Raw genomic sequence first — 27665 nt, forward strand, 5'->3', positions numbered from 1 at the left:
TAAAAAATGTGGACAAACTGCAGGCTGCATCTCCAATTCAGACCTTTTTCTTATGTGATACACTACAGATCCCTGCATGGTAGTAGAATGTCATCCTCCTGCCCCCACCCCCTCCACAAAAAAAAAAAAAAAAAAGAGGACCATGTCTGAAGATGATTGAATTCTTTCTTCCCTGTAGCTCTAACAGTCATCTGCTTATTTCCTCAAATTCAAGATGCTTCTGCTTTTTACAAGTGGAGTGGCCACCCACACTTATCCTGCTTCCTGCCTTCTGTTTTATTGTGCTTCTATTAATAGTATGAACGCATAAGGGTTTTTGATTATATAGTTTAATAACTTCAAGTTACAAAGAAAAAATAAGTCATAAACTTAAAACAAAACAAACCAAGGCTTTGCAATCTAACAGACTAATCTGTGTAGCATAGGGCATTGGATTTCCCTGAATCAGTCGCTGTTTAAATCAGACAGTCTCTGGTAGAAAACAGTTTTGATTTAAAGATTTGCAAAGACAGATCATGACAGTGATCTGTCAATTAAGCAACATGAGATATCCAGAAGTGCCGAGGCAGGACATATAAATTTAAGCTAGATGGATAGGTTTAAGCAAGTTCCATTTTTTTTTTTCCCAGCACTGAACTAGCAAACAGGTGTTACTAAAGAAAGGCTGTGTATTTGCTTGACACGGCCTTAGTTCAGAGAAGTCATTTGTTGGCACTGATGATGGGTGAGAGAGGCCATGGGAAAGCAGCCTGGTAAGTGCAGTCACTGCCTGGAGAATTAAATGCTTCAATTCTGCATCCCTGCCAGGTGCCATTTGGTGAGCCAAAGGAAAATTGGTTCCTCTAATTAAAATACAGGAGGGGAGATGGAGTGAGGGGAGAAAGATTTCTTTATTTCCTTCTTACATCTATAACTTTGTTCCTGATGGGGAGCTAATCTCCTGCCAAGTAACATTGGCAGTATATCTGGAGAATGCCGTCCAAAAGTTGTTTCTTTGTTGAATGTCAGGAGGTGCAGATTGGGACAAGGATGAGGTGACATGGGCTGAGAACTGTTCTGAAGTGACGCATGCTTTGTGTTTCACACTGGATGAGCACTGCAGCCTCTGAGCCCTGTCCATGCTGGACCTGTTCCCACTCAGACCTCATCTGATAACTGTTTTACTTAGTGAGATGTTGTTAACTATGAACTTTTCTGAATGAATGTATATATTTTTTTCCTCCAGCTTTATGAGGAAATAAAAAACTCATGCTTGGTGCAAGGTAGAGCAGGGATCACTCCTGGGTATGTGTGGTTGGGTATAAACCTGTGGAAACACAGGAATCAAGCTCTCTCTTGATGGACTTGGCAGGACTCTCACCTAGCTCGTCCCCAGGCTGACTGTGCCATGCTGTTCTCCTTCCTGTACCATATCACATCCTTTGTTCCTCTCCGTATAATTTTTGCCATCCTTCACAAACTCAAGGCCTCTCTCTTTTTTTTGGCCATATGTGCCATACCTCTCTAAGCATGCTGCAGACACAAGGTTTCCCCATTCTTTCCTTTTCCTGGGGACCTTCTTTTTCCCTGCAGGTATATCCACTCCTCACTAAAAGCTCCATTTTCTGCCATTTTCCTTCTCCTTCTCTTTAAGAAGAAAGCCATGCAAAGTGCTATATGATATTCTCTACCCAGCTGCTGTTCAAAACTAATGTAAGGGCAGTGTTATGCTGTAAGGTGTTATCAATCAGTCCTTGTGCCCGTCCCACTTTTCACAACTGAAAGAAGTCAGCAGCAAAGCCTGAAGACAAATACTATTGCATTTGCTTTCCAGTTCATTATTTCTTGATACTGCTTTAAAGTTAATGTGAAATACAATCAAACCATCAAATAATGACTGATACAAGTGTTCTGATGGGTTCCGAATAGTTACCATTGAAATCAGTTAATATAATTGATTTGCTATACAGTTTGTTTTTTATAACCTGCAGTCAATTTAGTAGTCTTCCATAGTAGTTGTTAAAGAAAATTAAAAATACATTGGATATATCTGGATGACTTGCTATTTATGATACAGTGCAGCAGTTAAGCAAGCTGAGGAACCAGTTGGGCAAAGAGAGATAGAGACCCCATGGGCAATTTGCCTGCAGTACAGAATGCTTAAGTGCGTTTGTGCAGCTGGCATCTGCACCTTGGAGATCTCAGGGATTTAGAACTAAATACATTCCATGTAAGGACGATGGCACATCTTCACAAATTAGAGATGTTGCCAAATACTCTGATTCCTTCTACAGATCAGGCTCTATAAATTATTTCCTTTCTTGAGTGAGTTTCCGTTTCAGTTTAAAAAACCCATAAGATATATCTAAAAAAAAGCTACTGTCTAAAGATGTCCTTCTCCACCCTTTCCTTAACCACCAGCAGTTCAGTTGTTAACCTATGCCAATTGTTTTACCATGGAACTGTGTAGTACTGCACTGATTATTGCAGCGGGACCTGATACAGCCCCACTGACCCATTAGCTGAAGTTTCATTTTTATTATCACTGCAGCATTTTCTTCTCTGTTTCTCTACAGAGAATTCAAAAGAAATGTACCTAAGGTTCTTTTGGCACAACCAACTCTCTCGGTCCAATTTATAGGAGGGAGAGGAGGTTCTTTCATAGAATCATAGAGTCATGGAACCACAAGGTTGGAAACAACCTTCAAGATCATCTAGTCCAACCGCCCTCCCATTACCACTGCTACCACAAGCACTAAACCATATCTTGCAGCTTCTCATCCAGATGAACACTGCCAGGGATGGCGACTCCACCACCTCCCTGGGCAGCCATTCCAGTGCCTGACCACTCTCTGAGAGAAGTTTTTCTTTATGTCTAACCTAAACCTCCTCTGGTACAACTTGCAGCCATTTCCTCGGGTCCTGTTTGTTGCCTGGGAGAAGAGGCCAAACCCCTCCTCATCACAGCCTCCCTTCAGGAGGTTGTAGAGTGCAATGAGGTTTCCTTTGAGCCTCCTCTTCTCCAGACTAAATAATCCCAGCTCCCTCAGCCACTCCTCATAAGATTTGTGCTCCAGACCCCTCACCAGTTTTGTTACCCTTCTCTGGACATGTTCCAGGGCCTCAATGTCTTTCTTGTAGTGAGGGGCCCAACACTGGACACAGTACTCAAGGTGCAGCCTCACTAGTGCTGAGTACAGGGGGATGATCACCTCCCTGCTCCTGCTTGCCAGACTATTTCTAATGCAGGCCAGGATGCCATTGGCCCTCTTGGCCACCTGGGCACACTGTCAACTCATGTTCAGCTGAGCATCAACTAACACCCCCAGGTCCCTTTCGTCTTCACAGTCATGATATATTTGATATGTGTATACCCGACATGAAACAGGAAGCAAGTTCTGAGCCAGAAAACAAAGAAGAATGCTACATGAAGTCATTGTTTGACTTGTCTATTACCATATATCTTGAATATCCTATATTCAGACTAGTCATACAGTGCAGCTTTTGTGCTAATAGAAGTACACCTAAATGATTTTCACTTGTCTTGAAGCATCTGCTTCTTCCTCCCACATTCTTCCTTAAATCTTAACAGAGGATCTCAAAGAATGCCCTGCTTCATAGTTAAACCAGCTTATCTGGTTGGTGCGCTTTTTAAGTACATTTATTTCTCTGTTAATGGAAAATGTACTTCATTACTTTGAAATGCTCTTCTATTGGAAAAATGACTAAATATCTTAATTATGCTTTGTTAACACTTTGGGAAAAGTTTATGTTCGCCATCTTTTCCGTCTTCCCTCACATGGTGCCTTACTTACCTCTCAGCCAATTACAGCTGGGCAGCACAAGAATTCATAATTTTAGAAGAAACTCATGGAGACAGATGGCCCCATGATTTTTTTGTGAGAACTACTGAACTCCTTTAGTATCTAATTTAAGTAAAATCTGTGAGCTGACAGCAGGATAAGATTTGTGCTATATTGCCAGCCTCAGGCATCAAAAAATAACACAGATTTAAAATGTAATGTAATGAACTTTTAAGCTTGTCTGGTAATTTTTGTAGCTCCTAGTGGTTCAACTTTCAAATGTTTCTCTAGAAATATGAAAGCTAAGAATCTGCCTTCCTTTCAAGTAAAAGCTTAAATTCCCATGTAATGCTGGGGATTTGGAAACTGGGATTTCACAGAAAGTATCATGTATTGTGAATTTCACAAACAGAAACAAAGCAAACTGAGGAATGATAGTCACACTGAGTCTCATTGCATGCAGAAACACAAAGCTGTGCATTTTTTGACACGTTAAGGATTTTGTGACCATGCTCCAGATTATTGTCAGGGAAAAGGGGAAAGAAGAAAACCAACTGTTTCTCTACAAGTGATTGGTTAATAAATGGTCAGAGTGGTTAACAATAAGAGGTCAGACAAACAAGATAAAAAAGGGAATACTAGCCCAATATAATTAGATGAGGAAAAGACAAAAGGAGAAGACAAGGATCAGAGTGGGAGAGAAAAAGAAAAATGGTTGAAAAGGAGGCAAGAAATCAGTGAGAGCTGGAGAAAAAGAAACCTAAAGAAAAGTGTGGCTGTATCTGCACTGGGACTGCATCTGGAGCCATTCTGAAGAAGCACCTCAGCTGTCAGCCCCACCAGCAGCCTGTGCCCTAGAAGCAGCTGCAAGTCTCCAACTGCACATCAATCCCTTTGCCCTTTTACCAGCTCTACTATCTGAAACAAAGTACATCTCCATGACTTACTCTAGCAAATTATGAAGCTATTTCTAAGTGAGACAAATTTATTTACTATGGGCTTGGTTTTACTTTAAAAGACTTTTTATTTTTCTTTCATAGCCAAAGTACAGAATACTGGTGGGGATCAGCAAAACCATCCTGCTTGCTGCAGTAGAGGGAGCCCCCCATCATTGCCATCTGTAATCCACTGTCCATAATGCACTTAGCCTTCCTCCTCAGTTAACATGTCTCAGGAAGCAAACATTCACTCATGCCTGGGTAGCAAATTATCTCTAGAAAGAAAAACGCATGCTGAATGTTCAGGCCTCCTCCATTGCTACAAAGGACCTTGTTATTTCACTGATTGCAAAAATCAGAGCTGTCCAAATAAGAGAAATAATGAAAGAGAAAGTCAGTGCACAGGACCCCTTTGCTCTGTTAGATGGTTGTGGGCCACTTTGGCTCATCCACCAGAGTAGATATGTTTTCAACTGTTTTCTAGCAATGTAAAGTTTACCTAAATATACGTTCTGCCTTGACCAAAGCATCAAAGAGAAAGCTATAATTGTGAGAATATAACATGCTTTATATTGGTTTCCTGCTAACGATTATTTGTAAGTCTCCCATTAATACAGTGTTGTTTGCTAGGATACTGGATAGCTCTGTGTTCTTTATGCATAAGATAAATTGAAATAAATAACCTAATCAGAGAAACAGTTTCTAACTGCAGCTGCTAAAGGATTAGCACCACCATGAGGTGGTCTTTGAACGTACCCAAGAGATGTTAATATAATCCTGATCATGGCTCTGATACAACAGACCAAGCAAATAAAAAGCTATTTTGTCTGCTGCTGAATCCTAACCTGATAGAATTAGGATCATTTTCAGAGGAAAAAAAACCAACAAACCAAGAGTCAGATTTCTAAAGACCTTTCTAAAGGTCAAAGGATTTTTAAGACAGGTCATGTTGTGCTTTCTCATATCTGTGCGTTCTCAGAGGGCTTTAGTGAAGTCTTCCCACTCATTTCAGGACATAGATAAAGCTTACATACATCGCTCACATGTTTTTAAGTCATACCTGAAGCAGTTTTCCTAGAGTTTGTTTTACTGCCTGGAAATCGGTGTTTTTTAAAAACAGGCTTCCAAATGTTATTTCCTCAACACTTTATAATTTTTCAATATTATTTTAATAATATTTTATGTCATCGCTGTTCACTTTTTACTTTTGCTTTATGAACAGCATGGACTAATTTGTATCACTATCCAAGGCCTACAGGAAATGGGTTTTCCTAATGTTAGATTCATTCCACAGATTACTTCAGCTTTCTTGTCATTTTTGCAAGTTAGATCACTTGGGCCCAGAATGACTATTCTACTTTCTAAGGGAAAATAAAAAAATATATATTTTAAGCAGTGCAACAAAACCAACAAAATGATATACCACCTTGTATACAATTACATGTGTGTAAATGAAGAACTTCAAGTTACTCGAAGCCACCATGCAGTGCCAGAACATAATGTGTTTGCTTATGCTCTCATGACACTCTTATTATTTTAAAGTCATTACTAGCTTTATGTTACACCCCTTTTACAATAAATTACTGTTAGAAAGCCGCTATAATTTTAAGATCTTCTACAAAATGTTGCAAATTATTCTTCTTTTTACTCTCCTACATAAAGTATTCAGACTACAGGATCTAGCTAGAGTGACTGCATTTTACTTTGCCTTTCCCAGAGCAGCAGAAGTAATATTTTTTAATATTGAAGATTCTTTTTTTTAATATTTGTTCTGTTCAACATCTCTCTAAGATTCTGAGAGGTAAATCAGAGCTCCCTTACCAACAGCAAAAATAGTTCTATTAAGTAAAAACTAGACAGTTAAGTGATTATTCATTTTGAAATACAGCAGCAAGTTAACAAAAGAAATGAAACTGGGAGAAACTCTCTGACTGATATTCCTTTGGTTTGCAAGGCAGCACGTCAATAGCGCATCATTAAATTCAGAAGAGTGCATCACTGGCATGTAAATGTCCATGAGGCACCTGGTCACATCTCTATTTGCATTGGTCTTTTGAAAAAGGAATCCATAAAGAGCTGATGGTTTCCTACCAGATTTACTCTCACACAACAATCCTGCTTTTAAGAAGATTGATATCTAAAAGAGGATTACTGCAAATTAACTGGTTAGATTTTCATTTGCATCAGCTTCAGAGTATGGAAACAGTGTGAGCGATATGTCAGTAAGCATGTGAGAAGAAAGCAGTTTCCAAGTCTGATTTTACATAGTTTCGGGAGGAAGAAGTGCGAATTACTCTCAAACAAGACTTACATGTGCATTTGATTTATTCTCTGTGCATTCATTTGCAGTATTCTATTTCCATATGCAGTCAAGTATACGTGATTCTGCAGTATATCTAATATTGTTTAAAGTTGAGCACTGAGAGATTTAAATATAAATTTAGTTGAACCATTTCATACAATTAATTCATTTGTGGATAATACAGTTTGGGATCAAATGCTCCACCTCGCAAATACATATAGGAGTTTGGCCAGTAAATTTCAGCCACAAATATAGAAAAATCCTGAAGATGTGAAGATTGTTTTAACATAATGCTTCATAATGAGAAGTATCACTTTTTTTTTTTTTTTTCCATTTTAAAATAATGCTTTATTTAAAATCAAGTTAACTATTTAAGATGACATGATAGAACATGGAAAACTAATGATATAATTTCAAGAAAATTTAGTTTGACTTACAATCATTGTTATTTTCTATTTTGATGAAATCACAAAATTTTCTTTTGAGTAGACCTAAAATAATCAGCTGTTACAAATTAAGTATTTGTTTAGCTTCTGTATTTATTTATTAATCTACCATCTTAGAAAGTGCTCTGGATTACTGATATACAAAATGCATCTTGAATTAGGTTCTATTACTTACTTTCTGTTGGCAGATATATTACATGGAATGGGAACCTGGACTACCTCCTGCACAAAGCTGCTGAGGAAAAGCATATGAGTTAGAGATGCTTCTGAGTTTTCATATGGTAAGTTGATATGCTGATGATTTAGAAGGGCAAGGGGGACTTCACAAATTATAGGAAAGATTGCTGGCAGACATCGTACAGTTGGCTTTTCAAAAGTTCTTCAAAAATACTCATCTCCAAAAACTATTAAGAAATTAAATTTCCACAGGATTGGAGGATAAGTCATTTTATGGCCTCACTGTAGAATAAGGAGCAAAAGTAAAGGTGTAACTGTCACTTTTCAAGGTGGTGAAGGGTCAACAGTAATGTCTGAATGTCAGATTGGTTTCACCTGACGTTTTCACCAGTGATCTGCAAAAGGCAGGAGTCAGTAAAATCTTGAAGTCTGGAAATTAGTTGTCAAAAGATGCATTGATGATGAGGAAATGATGAGGAGTTAGGAAGGTGCCAGATGCACTTCAGTGCAGCTAGAAGTCTAGCTGCATATGTTAGAGGTCTTATAGTCACACTTACATGATGTTGAATGTGGCTGAGTATTCAGAAAAGGTTTCTTGTAATCATCACTGGGAGGTCACTGAAGTCGCTGGCTCAAAATTCAGCAGCAGCTGGAATAGTAAAAAACCACCATCAGATCGAATCCTGAGAGCAGTATGGATAGCACAGCCAGGCCACCATGAGGGACCGCAGCAAACCCACAGCTTTCAACTTGTGTGCAAGAAGATCTGGTCCCACAGGCTTGTAGAAAACTATGGAAAAATACTAGAGTTTATGATGAAAAATACACGCCAAAGGCTTGAACATCTAACATGCCTTGCCTTTCCACTGTAAGGCATTTTGTGAAATTTATGGAGCTGGAAGTCAAACTCCGCAGCCACAGGGTGCTCCCAAGATAGTCTGACAGTCTCTTTGTTCCATTCACAAGGTTGGAATTATGGGATTTCTGTGGGAAGAACTGACTTGATGGTAAGTGCCCTCTTGCAGTTTCATTGCTTCCCCACAGAAACAGGTACCACTGAGAACATCACAGCTATAAGGCTTCCTCCTTCACTCTCCCTCTGTGACTCAGCACAGCACCCTCATTCACACTGTGCTGAGTGAAGTGAGGGATTTCTCTGTTCACAAGGCTGTGACATCCACGCTCGGGCAGACACAAGCCAGGATTACTTGGCTGAATGGAGCTACAGCTTAGGATGGAAGTATTTATGAGCAAAAGCACTGAGGAGTTCCTCTTAGAGCATGAAAAATTTAAAAAAAAAACAAAAAAAACCAAAACCTTGTCCCCAGATTATACTTAGAGACTCACCAGCCTCTACAGCACAGATCATTACCAAAAGCTCCTCACTTATGAGCAAACAACTGCATATTGCATTCATTTCGTTTCCAAGTGCCCTCAAAACCTGCTGTAGATAGATCACTGTAGCTCCATTGAGAAGCAGTGCAGTTTTCCTGTTCCTCCAAACTGATGCACCACCTGTTTTTTGTTTTTTTAAAACACTTTCTATGATTCACATTCTCCCCTTAGTCACAGCAGTGAACACCTAGCGTCACTGGGCTTACAGAGATCCATTGCTCTGAAATGCTCCCTTGGCAGTTGAGCTGGGTTACTAGGGTTGCAGTCAGCAGCCAGCCCTGGGATAGATGCAGTATTATTGGCTTCAGAGCCGTTGGCAGCACACTGAATGACTCAGTAAAGCCAAATGCCTCAGCTACCACAACAGACCTGCACGGTCAGCAATGCCCTCCAATACTGAGAGTTCCTAACACTGGGGAGGCAGGAGAGGAGCAGCTCCAACAGCTGGTGCTGGAGACGCAGCAGGGAATCTGTTCGAGGCCTGTGCTTCCGATTCCCCCCTTTCTACTTGATGTAAGCAAGCAGAAAGACATTTACTGTTTGTCAATTTATTCTCTTCATTACTTAAAATAAAATTCTGAGCGCCTGTCTCTTCTTTAAACTCCCCTTCTTCAGAAATAGTAACCACAAAAATGGAGCTAATGAGAAGGAAGCAAAAATAAGTAGAAATGCATAAACACACATTTAATTCGCTTCACATTTGTAAGCTTTGTAAGCGTTATCATGACTACTTTTGATTCTATTTTCTTTTAAAACCCCATTGAGGTTTTCTTTAATCTGCAAGCCAAGAGTATGCTGAAAGTTCAGGATGGGACAGAGCCCTCAGTCAGTGACATGCAATAGTGACTTCTGATAAACCAGTAATGGGCATTGGTTTAGTCCCTTGAGAGCACACTGTCCAATTACAAATACTCAAACCAACTACTGTTAGCTCATTAGCAGCCAGTCAATTAAAACAGCTTTGCCCAAAGAGGAAAGCAAGCTCAGAGCCTTCACTAATGGCAAAAACACTTCCATGATAACAGTGGAAAATAGCAACCAATATCAAAGGCCAGATGATGCCTCCAGTTAGAGCACATAAATGCAATCAGAAGATGGAAACAAGCCAGTTTTATAAACTGAGAGTAAAGCAGGCTGATAACATTTTAGCCCAAAGGGAATAATAGACTTTATTAATTCTGGTTTTCTACAGAGTCCCAGCTATTTTCTGCTTCTAGCTCTAACTACTTAACTGCTAAACGGCTTTCTGACAGATTCAGCTCTTTCCCTTATCCCTCTGTGTATTTCTAGGGCTCTTTACACACACACAAAAAATAGTACTTTATCAAGCTATGCAACATTGATGAATGTTCAACATTACTTTGTATTAGCTCAATTTTTACATCCCCTTGCTACACAGCATTCACAGTACAGAATGGCTGGAGTAAGAATTCAGAGCCAGTATGTATTGCCAGCAAGCTCCCATTGTTCTCTACTCACAGCCTTTTGTTGCAGTCCTACTTATCCAGTGAAAGCAACAGGAGAAAAAGGGAACCTTTTTGCTTTATAAGAGAGGAGGCAAGAGTAGCAGGATAACTTGTAACAGCATTAAACATTTTAATTTGCAGGCACATTGACTCAGTGAGTCTGTAGTGCATGCCGCAGTTCCTGACTTGTCATTGTTTCTGCAAGGCTGGTTGTCATAGCTTCACTGGGACCCTGGATTCAGAGATGAATGCCAGATGAAAACGTATTTTGGAGTTCATGCTCTTTAGGGCACATTTCAGTCTCCCAGACATACCACATTCCATCAATTTCATATTTAAAGAGTTTCTTCTTCCTTTAAAGCTATTCACAAAGACAAGAAGCTTACCTATTTCTTTCTTATGGAAACTTGGATTCTGATATAATCATATGGTACTGTGAGTTGAAGCCCCAGAGAAGTGTATTATATAATCATGGTTGTAAAATTACTGAAGGATTTACAATATTCCCTAAATGTTGCCACAGAGGAGCAGCAGTACGAGCCTAAGAGCTAACATTATTGTAAGTCATCTGAGGAGTAGAGATTACAAACCTGGGTAAAATCTCCCTTGTGCGTTGCATTGTGTCAGCTTTGCATTTGTAGAAGAAGCTTTAAAGAAACAATTTTCATCTACAGTAAACCTCTGATGGTGCTATTTTGCTCTCTGCTAAGAAGGAATTACTGTCTAGGCCTTTTAAGAACTTAACTCATAATATGGGTCAAGATATGCTGCTCTACTTTTGCAAAAATAATTGGGAGACACAGTTATTATCCAATCTACATGCCAGAGCAAGGAAACAATGCAGGTAACACAAATTACTGAACCACTGAGTCCAGTCATGTACCTTAAAGGCTGCATTTTATACTAGGGAATGTTTGGAGCAAGGGTTTTTTTTTTTTTTGTGGTAAGATTGTGTCCTTGTGAAGATTTCACCAGTCAGAAGGAAGCCCTCACTGGATGGATTTGCTAGGCTAATATTCTCTGAAGAAAAATTGCACAGCATCGTGATAAAGCAGGATTTCCTATTTGGATGTAGTTGGATGTATGATGGAAATAAATAACGGGGGGGGGGGGGGGGGGAGGAGGAAAGCAAGCAAATAACAAATTGTAAGATGTTCAAGTATTTTACCATGCTGAGGAGGTAAATGTAGTTAGTTATGTAAGAGACATCACGCACAAACACAGAGCAACAGAAGTTCTGCAGGTCCTGCATGCTTTTCCTTTTCTAGGAGACAATATTATCCCTAACAGCAAATACACATGCCCCCGCCCCACTCCCCAGCCTCTGTTCCACATCTGCTTCCTCTTCCAAGTTCCCACCCTTTTTGTATTTTCTACTGATTATCAGGTGTTGCTTTTTCTTTTCTAATTAAAAAAATCCAAAACATCTTACACAAAGCTAACCTACCTCACATCTTCACAAAGAAACTGAAGGACTGTTGGGACCTTTTAGGAAATTTGAAAAATTACTTTGATAGTTAAAATGTAATTGCAATGTAATACTTGGTTGCCTTGTGTCTTTCCAAGGACATACTTCACAGATGCAATTCAGTACATTAAATATATCTTTCCAAGGAAAGAAGAAAACACTTAGAAACTGTAGTAAAAAGAAAAAGTGATGTTCTCTCTCACCAGCCTTCAGCCTGACAGGTCTCCTATGCAGAAGCTGAGGTCAGTGAGGTATCGCACTGAGTCTGCATGAGTTTGCTTCAACACAGTGATTTCCTGTGCAGGAAGAATGGTTCTATTTTCTCTTTCCATGATTTTTTTCCAGGACCGAACAGGATTCAGTGCAGAACCCACAGGTGTGGATTTACTGGAGGGCTCACAGAAGGTGATTCCAACAGATGCCAGCTGTGACCCTCCTGCTACTGTAAGGCTGTACGGCCAAGAAGTGCTGAGTCAGGTAGGTTTGAGTATTTTCTCCTGCTAACTGCCAAAAATATTTTTAACAGTATACCTCTCTGGCCCTGCCAACTTCATTCTTAGTAAAACGCTAATAAGTGCTGGCTGTTGCTCTGGGATGGAGGTTTCTGCCTTCAGGCTCACTCTGCTTGTCTGCTAGAGCCTGACTATAGGGAAATACATTGTGCTATCTGTATGGCAGTTTGACAGCTTTTCAAGTGCTTCTTGAGCTCGATTCAGACAGAGCTCACCTATGGGACTGCCTACGCTGCTCCTGCCAGCCAGGAGGATCCAGCACGTTTACTGTACCCCAGGCCAGTTCTCACTTGGGTCCTCACCACCTGCACATCGAAGTCCTCCTGCTTTCCCCTAGGTAGGCAAGTGGTAGGGCCACATCCAAAGCAGAGTGAGGAAGGTATGCACAGTGCATACGCAGGAGCTGAGTATTAGGAGGAGGTAGATCTGTTAGAATGCCTGTAACTCCTGCTGTTGCCCATCCAGCAGACTGATGAAGCAGCAAAGGCAGCAGAAAAGTGGGAACAGCTGGGGACCAGAAGGAGGGAGGGAGAAGTGAGTAAAGAAGATGATATGGAAGTACCATATCTTTCCCACAGTCACGTCCTGTGCCTAAATAACATACATTCTCCCATCTCCTCACTGCAGGAGAAAGCAGGGTGGCTGTGGCATACTCAGCCTGCACTGCTGACACTTGGCATTGCTTTTTCCCTTGCTTCCACACACACTCAAGCTCATTCCATGGATGGGTTGAGGGACACAACTGGATGGAGCCTAAGGCAATGGAACCTTCTTTTCATCTTCTTGCCCAGCTGTTTCATGATGCCTGGGTGTTCATGGTTCAAGAAATGGGAGAGCTTGTAAATGATCACAGTTACTAGCTTAGCACATAGAAGCAATCATTATGGGCAGACACATCCACTTTGTATTAGGTGGGCCAACTGGCAGTTGTGGGATCAGAAACTATCTGAGGAACAAGATAGAGACCTGGGGCTCCCCTGGGTAGAATGCTCAGAAAAACAACTCACGAAGCAGCCAACAAACAAGCATTTTATCTTATTTAAATTGAGACAGGGCATTACAATCACAACCAAATTCCATTTAGAGTTTGAGCTGTTTTATAACCTCAATTAAAATAATGAGAGGACTGGCACTCTAACGGTACCACTCTGACCCTGAAACTGTGTTGATGCAGAACTTTCTGTCCACAAATTTCCAAACCCTACTTGAAATACTGCCATGAGAATTGGGCAAGGCAGAACTGTACCAAATAGGTTATTTCCCTATTATCATTTCTTTGATATAGTCATGATCTTATGCATCTACCTTTCTTTAACACATTATTTTATTTCTGTATTCAGTCATATATGGGCATATACCTTGACAGTCATGTGCTGCACATGTCACATCTGTATTAGATTACTCTTTGTCTCCCCATTCTGCTGCATGAGTACACAGTACTTTTTTGTTACTGAATTACTATAATATTACTATATATTATATAGCATATAATAGTACATATTATATATTATTATTACTGTATTAATGTTTATTACTATAATAATTTTGTATTGTTACTATTAAAAAAATCTTCAGAGATAATAGTTTTCTTCAGACTTCACTTATGGAACTTCTTCTCAAAGCAGCACTGACCTTTGATAGCAGCAGTGCTGCTGTGTGATGGAGCACTGGCTGCTACAACAAGCTCTTTGCTTGTCTCCTAAATCCCTCTGGATAAAGTAAGGAGTTAGGTATGTCACATCAGGGAAGATGACACTGACATATGAATCACAGAGCTCTGAAAAGAGGCACAAGACACCACAACCTTTTCTGTTTGTTTCTTTGTTCCTTTGCCTCAGTAAATAGGGCAAGCTAAATCCAGCTTGTTAGAAGTGCCTCTAACTGTATTTTTCCATACTGTAGCAATTACATCATTGACTATAACGTCTACGCAGCTAAAAGATGAAGACACACAAGGCAGGCAAAGGCTACTTTTAAGCAAATGAGTTACTTCCATCCAGTACATATGTAGGAGTGACTGTTTTCCCACAACTGCATTATGCTAATCAGTAAACAATACATTGAAGAAGTTTGTATTTAATTTCAGGGTAAAACTCAAATCATAGAATCAGAGGATGGTTTGGGTTGAAAGGGACCTCACAGCTCCCCCAGCACCAACCTCTGCCATGGGCAGGGCTTTCCCCCCCCCACTCAGGCTGCCCAGGACCCACCCAACCTGCCCTTGGGCAACTCCAGGGACAGGTCACCCACAGCTCTCTAGGCAAATGGATGTATACAGCCCCTCAGATCCCACCAAAGCAAGTAACAGAACTGGACTGCTCTGTTTATTGCTTTAGATTTGCTTATGAATTTGGCATCTAGAAAGCTCTTCTGAGAAGAAATGGCTTTGCAATGCAGGCTCAGGATCTTGTTTTATTCTGTATGATATAGTAAAGATGGACTCTTTCATATTTAAAATGGAAAAGTTACTAATCTACTCTACAGGTATTGTTAATTTTAATTAATACTGTTAATTTCAGAGTTGCTTAGATCTTGTTCTGAGGTGGTTTATATTATACACAAAGCATTACTGATTCACTGATGAACATGTATTCAGAAAGAGATGCTTGGCAAGTTTTGCTAACAGATAGGCAGTACAACAGACTTAGCAGGACTGCACTTAACAATATCAACTGATAGTCAATTAAGAAAAAAATGTTAGGAAAGTTTTACTGATTTCTCTGGATTGTGCTCATTTGTGAATGGTCCCCGAATGTCCAGACATTCTTTATGTTTTGATGCCCTGCCTTAGTGATAGCTGGCAAGTTGGTTCAATAACCATGAAAAATAGAAGAAGCACTTAAAGCAAGATGCTGACAAGTTCCTTTGTTGCAGCAGTCATTGTAGACAAGAGTTGATAGTCATTCTTTGCTGTGATGGCACAGATCTCGTATCAGTTTTCCTTGATTACAATTAGCTTTATGGCAGTACAAGTGGAAGCAGGCTCTAATGCCTCAATAGCTTTACACATTATGAAGTAATCCTGTAAAAAGTAAATATTTTGGATAAAATTATTTGAAGTGAAAAAACAGGATCAGGGTTTTATGCTCCACAGTTGGCACATGTATGCCCTGTTGTAAAAGAATGATGTCACCTAACACTCCTTTAAATAAAAGATCTGAACATCTAACATTTAAAACCTCAAACTATAGAGGTCTCCAAATCAGTATGTTCATTTAACGTGCAGAGACCCCGACTTAAAGGTCACCAGGTAGCGCTGAATCATAATCTATTTCAGAGAACTAGGTGATAAAAGATAGGCCTATTTTTAGCTTTGAAATTCATGATCATTGTATCATCAGGCCAAATGAAGTTGATCAAGCACCTGAAAGGTGAGAGTATCTATTCTTCAGGCATCTTTAGAAACAGTACAAGCCAAGATCTTGGAGCCTCAACAGATGATAATCCTACCTTCAACTAAAAGATTTACTAAATCCTGTGGCAAAGAACTTAGATCAGTTTCTCTTGAAGACACACAATTCTATCACTTCTTATATTTATCATTAATTTACAGGTAGTGCAGTGCAGAACAGACAATTTAGGACAGGAGCAATGCAATCTTCGTGCAATAAGTCCATGTGAATCTGTACACCCATTAAGAGTTTTTATGTGGCCAAAGAGTTGTAAAATCAGGCTGCTGTAAGTAGCTAAAGATAGCTGAGCCACTGAGATTCTGCTATTCCAGGCTCCCAGCCTATATCTAACTGCTTAAGCACTTCTATCTGTGTATAAGGCTGTATATAGGACACTTTGGAAGAAAGGCTAATTAAAAAAGGCTTGAGCATAATGACAGCTGAAGTCATTTGGGATTTATTTTGCAATATGTCAAATTCATTTCCCAGGACAGTTTGGTCCCTTGCACTTTCACTCCCTCCCCTTGCACTTTCACTCCCTCCCCTTTGTAGACATATTCAACGCATCAGTCAAAGAGAATTTTCCTAGGGAAGTTTAGTTAGAAAAGTGCATTTCCTTCAGCTAGAAGACTAGATTCAATGCATGAGTGCAAATGCTGATCTCTGCTCTACTCAGAGCAAATCTACGTAAAGGGTATGTCTCTGGTTTATTGACTAGACTGACTTGGAGAACTCCGTTCTTAGAAACAGCTGCAGCAGTATTGAATAGACACAGCTTTTTTTGAAAGGCTTACGAAGGTATTTTTCCCCTTCACTGGGGCAGTGTGAGCCCCCATTATGCTCAAGAAAACAGATCACAAGAAAAACTGGAAAAGAAGAAAAATTGCCTATCAGGAGTCTCCACATTGTCCTGCATCATGGAAATGCCACCAACAGATTTCACCAGAAAAAACAAAAATCTGTAATGAACGTGGCAACTGCAGGAATTATTAGTCAGAAAAAGACAAAACAATGCCAGTAATATTAAGCTGTGGGAAAACAGGATTCATGGCTGTCTACATCAAATCAAGACTATGCAGAATTCTTCTGTTTCTTCCTACATCCATAGTGTACTACAATCATTAGTTTTTCCAATAACTATCACTCCTGCAATATCCTCCATATTGCTGGAGCGTTACTCTAACAGCACAGTAATTTATCTCATGTGTGGCTTTTCTCATCAGATCTCACTTCTATTGGAGGAACCTTTTACTAGATTCCCCAGCAAACAAAATACTTCTAAACAAGTTTTTCATCCCTCCATTTCTTCAAACCGTATACAAGACAAATATTTTCCATTACCTGACAGACACTTTCATTTTCTTCTTTTCTTTCCCTGGTTAGTCTGTTTAGCATCACATCAGTTACTGGCATTCTGCCAGACTATTTGGAATTTTATGTTTTATAAGAACTTAGGCTTATAATGCACAGAAAGGCACTAACTGCCTACCAGCTGTTATTTGGTAACTGACAGGAAGTGCGTGCATGGCAAAATCTCAAGGCATTCTGATGCTAGATAACCTTTGGTCCCCAGTACAAGTGCTGAGAGGTACCAGCAGCAGATGCTATGTGGATGTCTTTAGCCACAGCGTAGTTATGATGTGGTTTTGTCCTGAGCAGGGACAAAACCTGTGCTTCCTTGAGGTTCCAGTGTGTTCAAAGCATAAGACAGACAGGAGCAAGGACACTAACATACAAGTTAACTGAGCAGATCTCAGTCTCTGCATCTCAGAGTCATTCACAGGGACGTAAGTACAGTGTGGATGCTCTCCAGTGAGAACAGGCACAAACGTTCCGATCACTGGAAACATTTCATAGTCAGCAATGCTACAGATTGAGTACTTAAAGGAGTTTATGAGTACTTAAAGGAAGTTATAGTTAGGTTAAAAAAAATTGAGTTGCATACAGAGTTACAGATTGCTTTCGTTATAGACAGAACTGAACCAAAAGAAACTAACGACCTACACTAGACTGAGGGCTGCTGTAGCTCACGCTTTTGCTGTAGAAAAAGAAAATCCTGCCATAACTTTTCTAGAATTGTTCCAATGTATCTACATTACAATACACAAACAAGAAAGAAAGCCAGCTGTGAACATGCTATAGCACATGGACTTTTGCTGTGTTATTATATGTGGTTTTGTTTCCAGATAAAAATACATGTATAATATAAATATATATACACATAACTTCATACATCTATAATATATTTATATATGACAGCATTTTTAAATCTGTTCCAGGAGGAAGTGAAAATTAACTCCAGGTTGTCTGGACATCCAGAAGCCCTGAGGATTTCAGGAGTATCAAAGGCTGAGGATGTTTGTAGACTAAACAACTCCAGCAATTGCATCAAATGAGAAAAGTAGTTTTCCTCCTTCAGAGTAACAGGTAAACAATAAAGCAATTTAAGCAATACCATAGTAACAGTATTTGGAGACAAAAACTGGTTAAAACTTCAATGTTTGTCATATAGCCATGTGAACTTGTTAATAAAACATCTCTGAATATATCCTCCCCCACCCCAGTAAAACACCACATGATTTTTGTCATCAGAAAGCATAAAACAAGCAGTTCTGCATCTGCTCTCAGGAACAAGAGGGATGCCAGTATATTCAGATTACTGAATTAACTTTTGAAACTGAAGTTCTGTACTAAGCAGAAGAGATCTAACCCTTACTTAGAAAAAGAGAATTGTTTTCCTGTCACATCTCTGAAAAATGAAACCCACCCCCACTATTTATCCTTTCAGCATTTCTTTTTGGATACTGAATCTTATCCAATTCAGAGTAGAAATATGCGTTCCAGAGAGTCTCTGTTCAGGGCCAATTTCCTTCCCAGGCAGAACACCACTGCAACTGCGCTGCAGCACTGCTAATATCATAGGCTTAAGTCACTTCAGCTCCCAGTTCACCTTTTTTCCTTTATAGTAATCTCAGCATCTTTCAGAGCAGACACTGCTCCTTCCTGGGAGCTCTCTTGCTGGGTGGGAGAAGACCCTGCTCCATCACAGCACCTTCAATGCCTTACATGCACACCTCTTTCCTCCACCTGCCTCAGGTCTGTTTGCTTCCCTTGCACTCCCTCTTCTGCTGTTTATTTCTTCATTGTGAGCTACTGGATCCCTGGCCACAAGCCTTTTTGTGGGACTGAACTTCAAGACATTGATTTGAAATTCTGATTTGATTCTCTCCCCTGGAAGAATGGTGGTTGCTTATGTCAGGGGATTTTGTTTCTACTGCTCTGTAAAGCTTAGTGCTAAGCCTCAGCAAGGAGTGTGAAGATATGCCACCTCCACACACACAGAGCACCAAATGTGTGTTCCTTAAACACACCAACGAGCTCAGGAAACAGCTGCAGAGAGCTGATTGCAGAACCCAGCCTGGCTAAATGAACAGCCACTACCTGACACAAGCTTTTCCCCAGTTGACAAAGGCAATCTAAGCCTACTACATTCAGTTCCAATGGCAGCTCAGACACAAGAAATTTAATTCAGGCATGCTATAAATGGCACTACATGCTCATTCTTTATCTTGGTCTTCAATCTGTTCCTCCAGTAAAACCTTGGAAATATTTATTTCACTGCTATATTAAGCCAAGAAGATGATATGTTCAGGCTCATGAGTCTATATGAATGCTATTTTATCACACTGCAAGCTCTGTCTGAAGTGACATTTTCCACAGTAACCTGGACTCCAGAAGAAAACAATGTGCATGTAGGCCATGTACAGTTTTTGAGGAAAGTACAGTTCTCTACATCCCTTGCTGTGAAACTGCACCATGCTTGGCTTTTTCATATTTAAAAAAAATCTAAAGCCAAGGAAGCAATAGTTCTGGCTGATAATTCCTTTGTAGCTGTTTAAGCATGTTTGTAGGATATATCATAAACCAACACTGGCAGTTAGAACCTGACATTCTTTAAGGTCTCTTCCAGCCCAATCCATTCCATGATTCTGTGATCCTGTGATCTTAGCACTAAGCATCCCTACAACAAGAGCTCTTTAAAAACTATATTGCCAGTACAAGCAAATAAACCCCAGAAGTGCTCTTTTTTATGCCCAACAAAAAGAAATCCACTTTTTTTGTAGGTAGATGGGGAGGAAGCATATCACTCACACAACGGTAACAAGGCACTCAAGAGTACACTGAGTAGTCAGTGCCAGGAGAGTTACAGATGTATTTGTTTTCCTCTGGAAAAAATTGTGTTTGCTAAATAAAAAATTAAATGTACTAATGCATGAAGACAGTGTTAAATACAGCTTCATAAAATACAGATTTTTATATTTATAAGTATCTTGTAGAAGAATTTTCCAATCAGCAGTATTCAGTAAAAGTACTGGCCAAGTTCTTATACTTGTGATTTGTACAGGGAATGATGTTTTACCATCCAGATGCAACACTGAAGTCCAAAAGCTCCCCCCAAAAATGGAAATATTTTTAGAACAGTTTCATTGGTATTTTCAATCCTTTTGTACTGCTAGAAAGGAAAGAAAACAGCAAAATGAAGTGACCTGTGCTATTCCATATCCACTGACAGGGCAACTGCCCATTCTCCCCAGGAGAAATCAGATTCAAGCAGAACCAGGGCAGACAGCAAACCATTACAGAAAGTGCACTCTTCAGAAAACTCATTTCAAGAAGTACTGTGTGGTGGGAGGGAACTTGCATAATTTTAGAGCAACCGGAGGCACGTGACTACTAAGTTTAAACACACATTGCTGATATCAATAGCTCTTAAGAGCTACAGAGAACTCCCAAAAATGCAGAACCATGAAACTGCACTGCAAGTTAAGGAAGAGAATCAGAACTTCTATCAAGCATTCATGAGATCCTAAAAGCTAAACAGCAATGCAGATTAGGATGGAATTGCTCACCAGGATGTCCTGCAATTATTTAGGCATTTTAAGTGCAGACCAGGAAAATTTTACCTTTCAGAAATGTTTTTGCTTATTTTTAAAGCTTGTTGGCAGGTAAGTTTCAGAATGCTATGAACTCTTCATGTAGGTAACAGGGATGTGTCAGATATTTGGAGATAGTTTTCATAATGTTACCAAAGAAATGACAAAAATAGCTTGTAAAATAGCCAGTGATGCGACCAACTTTCCCTATTTTGTGTTTGCTCACTGTACAGTGAGCAAACTTAAATTTGTAAAGCTGTCAAAAGTAGCTTTTCAGCATATCTGACTTCTTTAAAGTTATTAGCAAAATTGGTTGCTGGTTTTGGAAGCAAGAAAAAAGGATAGATACAGCACTTGGGTCCACTGTTTCCACACAGGAATTCAAAGACAGCCCTTTGCTCCATATACACTTCTACAACAGACACCATTATGTCAGACTGCCTCTCTGCTGCCATGTGTCACGCAGCAACAAATATAATGAGATATTGGTGAGAAGGTTCAGCCTCTGCTGCCATCCCACCAATATCCACCCCCTGACTTCATGGGCCAACAGCATAAAACAGGAGATGTTAATTTCAGAGCTGCCCTCATGTAATTCCAGCTAAAGTAGGCAGCCTCAAGGTTGATTCCACAGAGATGAGTTTATTTCATTGCAGACCAGCCTGCTTCACTGTGAGTAAGGCAGGTGCAGACATTTCTGAATTGGCATCCATTCTTCAGCCACGGGCTTTCCAACATAATGCTTCTATGTGCTTTTACTCAGTACATAATTCTTTTTTTACTCTTGGCAGCATACTGTCCATAGATTTTCTTTTTAAAGTTATTTTCTATAATCCATCATCTTAAATCCTGTAGTACAACATGAGAAAAACAATGTTTTACAAAGGGATCATTGCTTCTCCCACGCTGTTACTGACCTCTGTTTTGCCACAAAGCTATTAAGGAACCCTTTAGGGAGGTAGCTAAAGAAACTTCAACTGTATATCTATGATTTGCTTTACTTAATTTAAGCACACACTGACATATCTTCTTGATTAGATTAAGGTTGTGCAGGCAGCTGGGAGGGGCCAGCACCAGCACAGCTGACCCAGACTGGCCACGGGCTACCCTGTACCACATGGTGTCATACTGGCCAGGTCAGACCGGGCTCTGGGCAACCTGACCTAGTGCTTGATCTAGCAGCTGGCAACCCTGCTTGCAGCAAGGAGTTGGAACTAGATGATCACTGGGGTCTCCTTCAACCCAAACCACTCTGATTCTGTGCTGAGCAAGAATACCAGGGAGCTGGCCAAGATGCATGTGTGCACACTTGTTTTGTACGTTCTTCTACAGTCATCATTATTTTTACCTTTTTTTTTTTCTAATTTTCTCCCCATCCCCCTGGGATGTGAGCCATCAGCTGAGTGGTGTGCTGAGCTGCTGCCACAGCCCACCAGCATCTCAGCCACATGGGAAAAGGTAATGGGAAATCCAACTCAGTGGGCTACAACTGAGCTAAATTAAGGTAGTTTGGAAACAATTTTCACAGCATGACTGGACTCCATTCAAGACAAGACACAGCATTTACTTTGCCTCAACACTCAGTGTTTTCACTGCTTGACCAAATTATTTATTCTCTCACCTAAGAGAGAGAATATCATTTCCTTCTGCTACTTTGAAGCCAGCATTGGCCAGACCAAAGAACAGCTGGTGGGACAACACTATCCAAAGCAGAAGTCTGTACCTTTTCCCTCAGTCTGGATTTATTTCAGCCTAAGGGGATGAGTCCCAGCAATCAGATAGCTTTGTGAAGTCCATCTCATTTCACAACACTTAATTAACAGTATCCGTATAAATACATCTCTGTATAGAGATGTAGAGGTATGTATTTATGCAGATATCAGAGAAAAGTGGCAATTAGCTGCAGGAAATGTTTAGTGGGAGTACATAAATCAATTATTAAAGCTTAAGAACCACCTTATTCTTAATTACCTGAAGTCTCAGACCCAGAAAATCATATCATCATCAGAAACAAAGGCAAGGAGCCAGAACTGGTGGAGGCTACGAAGAATTAATCGCAGGCAAGCCTGCCCTGATGCACAACTGACTGCAAATGCAAGTCATTGATTTTTAAATACAAGAGAAACTGTGACAGGATATTAAGTCTCTCAGTGCAGTGGAACCCAAGGAATTTTTTGTTTCAATACCAGCAGCAAATGTTTGCACAGAAGAAATTATTTTACTGCTTTGCTGAACAGCTTGTCTTTCACAAATACATTGAAAATGAAGAATTCATCTTGTGAGGCTACTGAAAAAGCCATAGATGAGAACTGCTGTCACATTCAGCATTTCTTGAACCAAATAGAAAAACATTAAAGAAAAAAGATATTTGTGTGCATGCTACAGACGTATGGATATATGTAAGAGTATGTTTACTAAAATGAGCTCTAAAACAATATAAGAGATTCCAAATTTTCATAACCCACAATTCCTTAGTTAGGAAAACTGTAATGGAGATGCATTCAAGAGAGGATAGGAATGAACTGCATTTATTAGCAGCCAACAGGAATATGAGAGGGGGAGGGTAGATGAGGAACATAATACAGTCCTACATAAAAGGTAGCCTATAAAAGAGAGGGAAAAGTCTCTTCTCAATGAATATAAGTAGTTAGCTTGAACTACAGAAGAGAATACTCATGCTGGACGCATAACTGTATGTATTTATTAGCTTAAAAGGTATTTTCCTTGCTTTCTTGTATTTTGTTTTAAATTTGCTCTATGATCATCCCTTCATCCCTAACAGGAAATCAATTTGCTGGAACGCTCCTTCCCCCTTAGACTAACAAAAAAAAAAAAAAAAAAAAAAAAAAAAAAAAAATCATTCTGTCCTTGATCTTCGCATTATTATTAACATTATTATGCATCGCTTTGAAATTACTAATAGAGCATTAGGAGTGAGGAGCATTTCCCATTTTAAAGTGTGACCACACCTAGAATTTTAGTTAGAAACCATGCAGGAAGGAGGGCTGCTTTTATTATCTACCTACCAAAATGATTAATTATAAAGAGAAATAGATGGCTTTGCCCTCAACATTAAACAGTAATAATTTTGTTGATGTACATGCACCTGCATGTTTTGAGAAGAGGATTTCCATGTATTCAAATAACTTCAATTTTGCAATTTATTTCCTTAATAAGAGCACGTTTACAGCAGGTTGCAAGGCTAAGGATAGTTAGTCAATAGTATTTGGTGTCTAATTAACTGTACAAGACAGAAGTATAAAGCAGGTGCTTTCCAATCTGGAATCATGTAGTGTGTTTATAACACCATATACTGACCATGCCCTTAACATGTTCATACCCCCTATTACTACATAGGTAAGTTTCAATAATATGATAGATCCAAAAATTTTATTCCAAAAAGTGGGGATGAAAGCTCTCAGCCACAAACCAAGGAACGCTGTAGTCAAATCAGACTGCACAGAGACTGGCCCCTTCCTCTGCAAATGTGAGGGAATCATCAGTAATTCCATTAATAGAAAGGTATCAACAGAAGTCTTGCATGCAGAATGCAGGACCTCAGCCAGCTGCTGAGAAAACAGCACAATCTTCAGCCTATATTTGGTGCTGAACAATCAGGCAAACTGTGAAACAGTATGTTCACAGGGAGTAAAAAAAATATAGGCATCCTTTAAATTGTCATTAAAATCGAGAGGCGTAAAATGAAATCAGTTACAAGCTCTAAGATGTGAGAGTAAATCATATTTCGTAACAGAAAAGACAAATGAAGTCAGAGAGACATCAAACAAGCTACCTGTATGGGAACTGCTGAATCACGGCCTCAACCTCTGATTGATCCCTGAGGCAAGCAACAAGTCAGCCCTGGGAACACAGGTGAAGGCAATTCACCTGTGCTGCCAGAAGGGGTAGAGCATGGCTCCAGCTTCCTCAACCCCCGTTTAAGAACTACTCTTTCTAGAGATCCTTCCTTTTGAAATTTTCCAGCAAGCCCAGGACAAGAGTAAGCCTTCTATCTATTCTTTTTTTGTGTAATAACCTGCTTAGCCAAACTCTCTTGTATATTTCTTAATTATAACATCTGTATATTCATTGATTATACACTACCTAATAAGAAACTAGCAGACCTCTAATCTCCCAAAGCTTACATGAAAAACTGGGGTTCTTAGACCTAGATTTAATGTGAGAACCAAGATAAGGTAAGAAACTGTAGTAGAAACATAGTAAACAGACAATATTATAGTAGTTTGAACAGGTGGTAGTGTCTGTGGTTCAGTGGAGCTTAGAAGGAAGTTTGCCCACTCACACCAATGGCACAGAGCAACAGCATGGCCCAAAACAGAAGGAAAGAAGGGATTAAATCACAGCAAGGTGACCACAGGATGCACTACCCCGCCACAGTGGTTTCAGTGGTGGACAGCTGAACTCCATCACACCACCCTTTCACTTCCCACAGGAGGAAGAAAACGTGCCAGAAATAAAAGGCTGTCTAAGCTGAACTATCAGAAACAAGTCTTAAGGCTGTCTCACTTGAAATGGATGGAATGACAAAGGTATAATAGGAGGGGAGGCTAAACTGCATAACATTTAGGAGAGCTGCTTCCCCACAAGCAGTCTGCCTGTCTGTTCAGGGAATCTCAATAGCTGGAACAGCACTTTAAGATCCATCAGTTCCTCTCCTTACTGATGATTTAGTTTTTTTTAAATTTAAAAACCTCTCAGCACATCAGAAGTGGGAAACTTGTCCAGGCTGTTTCTGACACCTTTGTGTACACACACTCCCGTCCCACCATTCAAAAACAAGAATGGGTCTCTGCAGAACAAGTTTTACCCCACTTTTGGAAGTTAGACTAAGCACTGTTGATGGCATCACTTATAAGGTCAGTGGGAGTCAAACTGTTGATGGGGTTTAAACCTCAAAAGGTTGAAAAGAGAAAAGGCCAAGGAAGTTAAGAGATCAAAGCACAACGGGTCAAAAGATGAAAGGTCAGGAGGACAAAATGTTACTGAGTAAAGAAGTCAAAGGGTCAAAAAATTAAAGGGGTCAATGTATTGACTAAGAGAGGTATGCAGTTGCCTCTGATCAGGTTTAGGATAACTCAAGAAAGGTATTCATCCCAAGCTGGTAACAAAAAAAAAATAGCTTACCCTCATTCCAAAATAAGAACTCACTAGAAAACTCCCACAAGGAAAAATCCTCCAAGTAGAGATACTTCCTTCTTTGCTGCCAGCCCTTATATGAGATTGGGGAGGAGTGAACCCAGGTTTTTATTTGCACCTGTGCTCCCAGGGCTGGCCAAACCTCTTCATCAGTGATCAATCACTGGTTCAGGCTGTAACCTAACAGTTCCCATAGAGTCAAAAATCAAAGAGCAAGGGGTAAAGAGGTAAAAGGAGAATAGGGTCAAGAGGACAAAAGGATAAAAAAGTTGAGGAGTCAAAAGATCAGAAAGTCAGGGTTCAAAGGAGTTAAAGGCCAAAGGGATAGAAGAGTCAAAAGGTCAGGGCATCAGAAGGTGGAAAAGTTAAAAGGTCAAAAGGTCAACAGGTCAGAAAATGAGAAGGTCAAAGGGTAAAAATTTAAGAGGTCCAAAGGTCAAGGTGTTAAGAAGTCAAATGGTCCAAAGGTCAAGTGGGTCTAAAGGTCAAGGGGTCAAAAAATTATAAGCTCAAAAGATCAATTTGTCAAGAATTCAAATGGTCAAGGGGGTCAAAAATTAAGTGGGTCTAAATGTCAAAAAGTCACAGGGGTCAAAAAAATGTCAACAGGTGCTTAATAGAAAGCCCTTGTTCCACTTGTGTTTTGGTTGAAAATAAGGCATGGAAAAGGATGAATAAAGATGATGAAGATGAAGACTGGGAGGAGTGAGAAGATTAGTGTGTATGCTCAAGTAAGGGCAGTTTATGCTGTGACTCTGCTCTAATACAATTAACCAACATAGGCTACTTGTATTAACTGGAAAGTTTATTTTGTATTTGTCCTCAAGCAACTTCCCTAGGAAATTTAGATTGACTGGAATCACTTACCTAAAGTGCCAATTAAAAAAAAAGAAAAATTGCTTATTAAATAGTCTTTTAAGAAACAAATCATAAAGCTTGTGGAAAACAGACTGAATAAATTAATAAGATGCTCTGAGAAGTCTGAAAGCATTAAAAAAGGTGACTGCATATTGTGAGAGACTGTTTTGGACTCTGCCTCAAATCTTGCCATAAGAAAATACGCAAAACTCTTTTTCTCAAGGCTTGCACAAAAGCCCACAGCCATTTCCTGTTTTGCCAGTGCTACCTAAGCCTATATATTTATCACCTTGCCTCCAGTAATTGGAGTAAGACACATATACTACACAGTTTATTAAAATGCACTATCTATTCAAGAGCTGTATATACCACAAGGTTCAGCAATGCAAAGGGAAGTGCACACTACCTCCATAAGGAGACATTTTGCTCATTCCATCACTCACCATGTTCCAGTCTGCAGGAAAAGCAGACAAACAGCTCAACGGTAGAAAGAAGAAAATAAATGAGAGACAGAAGAGCATCTGCTGGTCCTGTAAATGAGCAGCCAGCACACGTGTGCTTGTGGTTGATGTTAGAAAGATCTGTTGAAGGGATTTCTGGGTATTCATTCTGGGACAATTATCTGGAATTCCTAAGATCATCAAGTACAACTATCCACCTACCACCAATATTGCCCACAGTTTGTACTTTGTTCATGCCAGTTTTCTTCACATTCCTTTCATTCTGAAGATTCTATACAAGGTACCAAGATGAAAGGCTATACGTGTTCACACAGAGCAAACCCACACAGAAAGAAAACACATCACTGAACGACTGGGTGTTACAGTGTGCATATACA

At 39.8% G+C, this 27665-nt stretch overlaps 1 protein-coding gene and 1 long non-coding RNA gene across 4 annotated transcripts in view; one reads left to right on the plus strand and one right to left on the minus strand.

Annotated features, from left to right (window-relative positions):
• KCNK12 (potassium two pore domain channel subfamily K member 12) overlaps positions 1-27665 on the plus strand; it is a 108875-nt gene that overhangs the window by 2987 nt on the left and 78223 nt on the right. The window contains exons 2-4 of the transcript XR_016463906.1: positions 7657-7749; positions 12320-12451; positions 18158-18305. The gene's annotated coding sequence lies outside the window, so the exon portion shown is untranslated. The remainder of the gene's footprint in view (positions 1-7656; positions 7750-12319; positions 12452-18157; positions 18306-27665) is intronic.
• On the minus strand, positions 4787-26900 carry LOC116232513 (uncharacterized). Of its 3 annotated transcripts, none has more exons than XR_016463908.1 (4): positions 25958-26900; positions 8203-8294; positions 7644-7703; positions 4787-4995 (listed from the first exon to the last, which is right to left on the minus strand). It is a non-coding gene; the product is annotated as an uncharacterized LOC116232513 (long non-coding RNA). The 3 variants fall into 3 exon arrangements; XR_004167710.2 differs by having other exon boundaries at positions 7644-7700; positions 25958-26899; XR_016463907.1 differs by lacking the exons at positions 8203-8294; positions 25958-26900 and having other exon boundaries at positions 7644-7711.

Source organism: Phasianus colchicus, chromosome 2 (assembly GCF_987193195.1).
Source record: "Phasianus colchicus chromosome 2, bPhaCol1.hap1.1, whole genome shotgun sequence".
NCBI lineage: Eukaryota > Metazoa > Chordata > Aves > Galliformes > Phasianidae > Phasianus > Phasianus colchicus.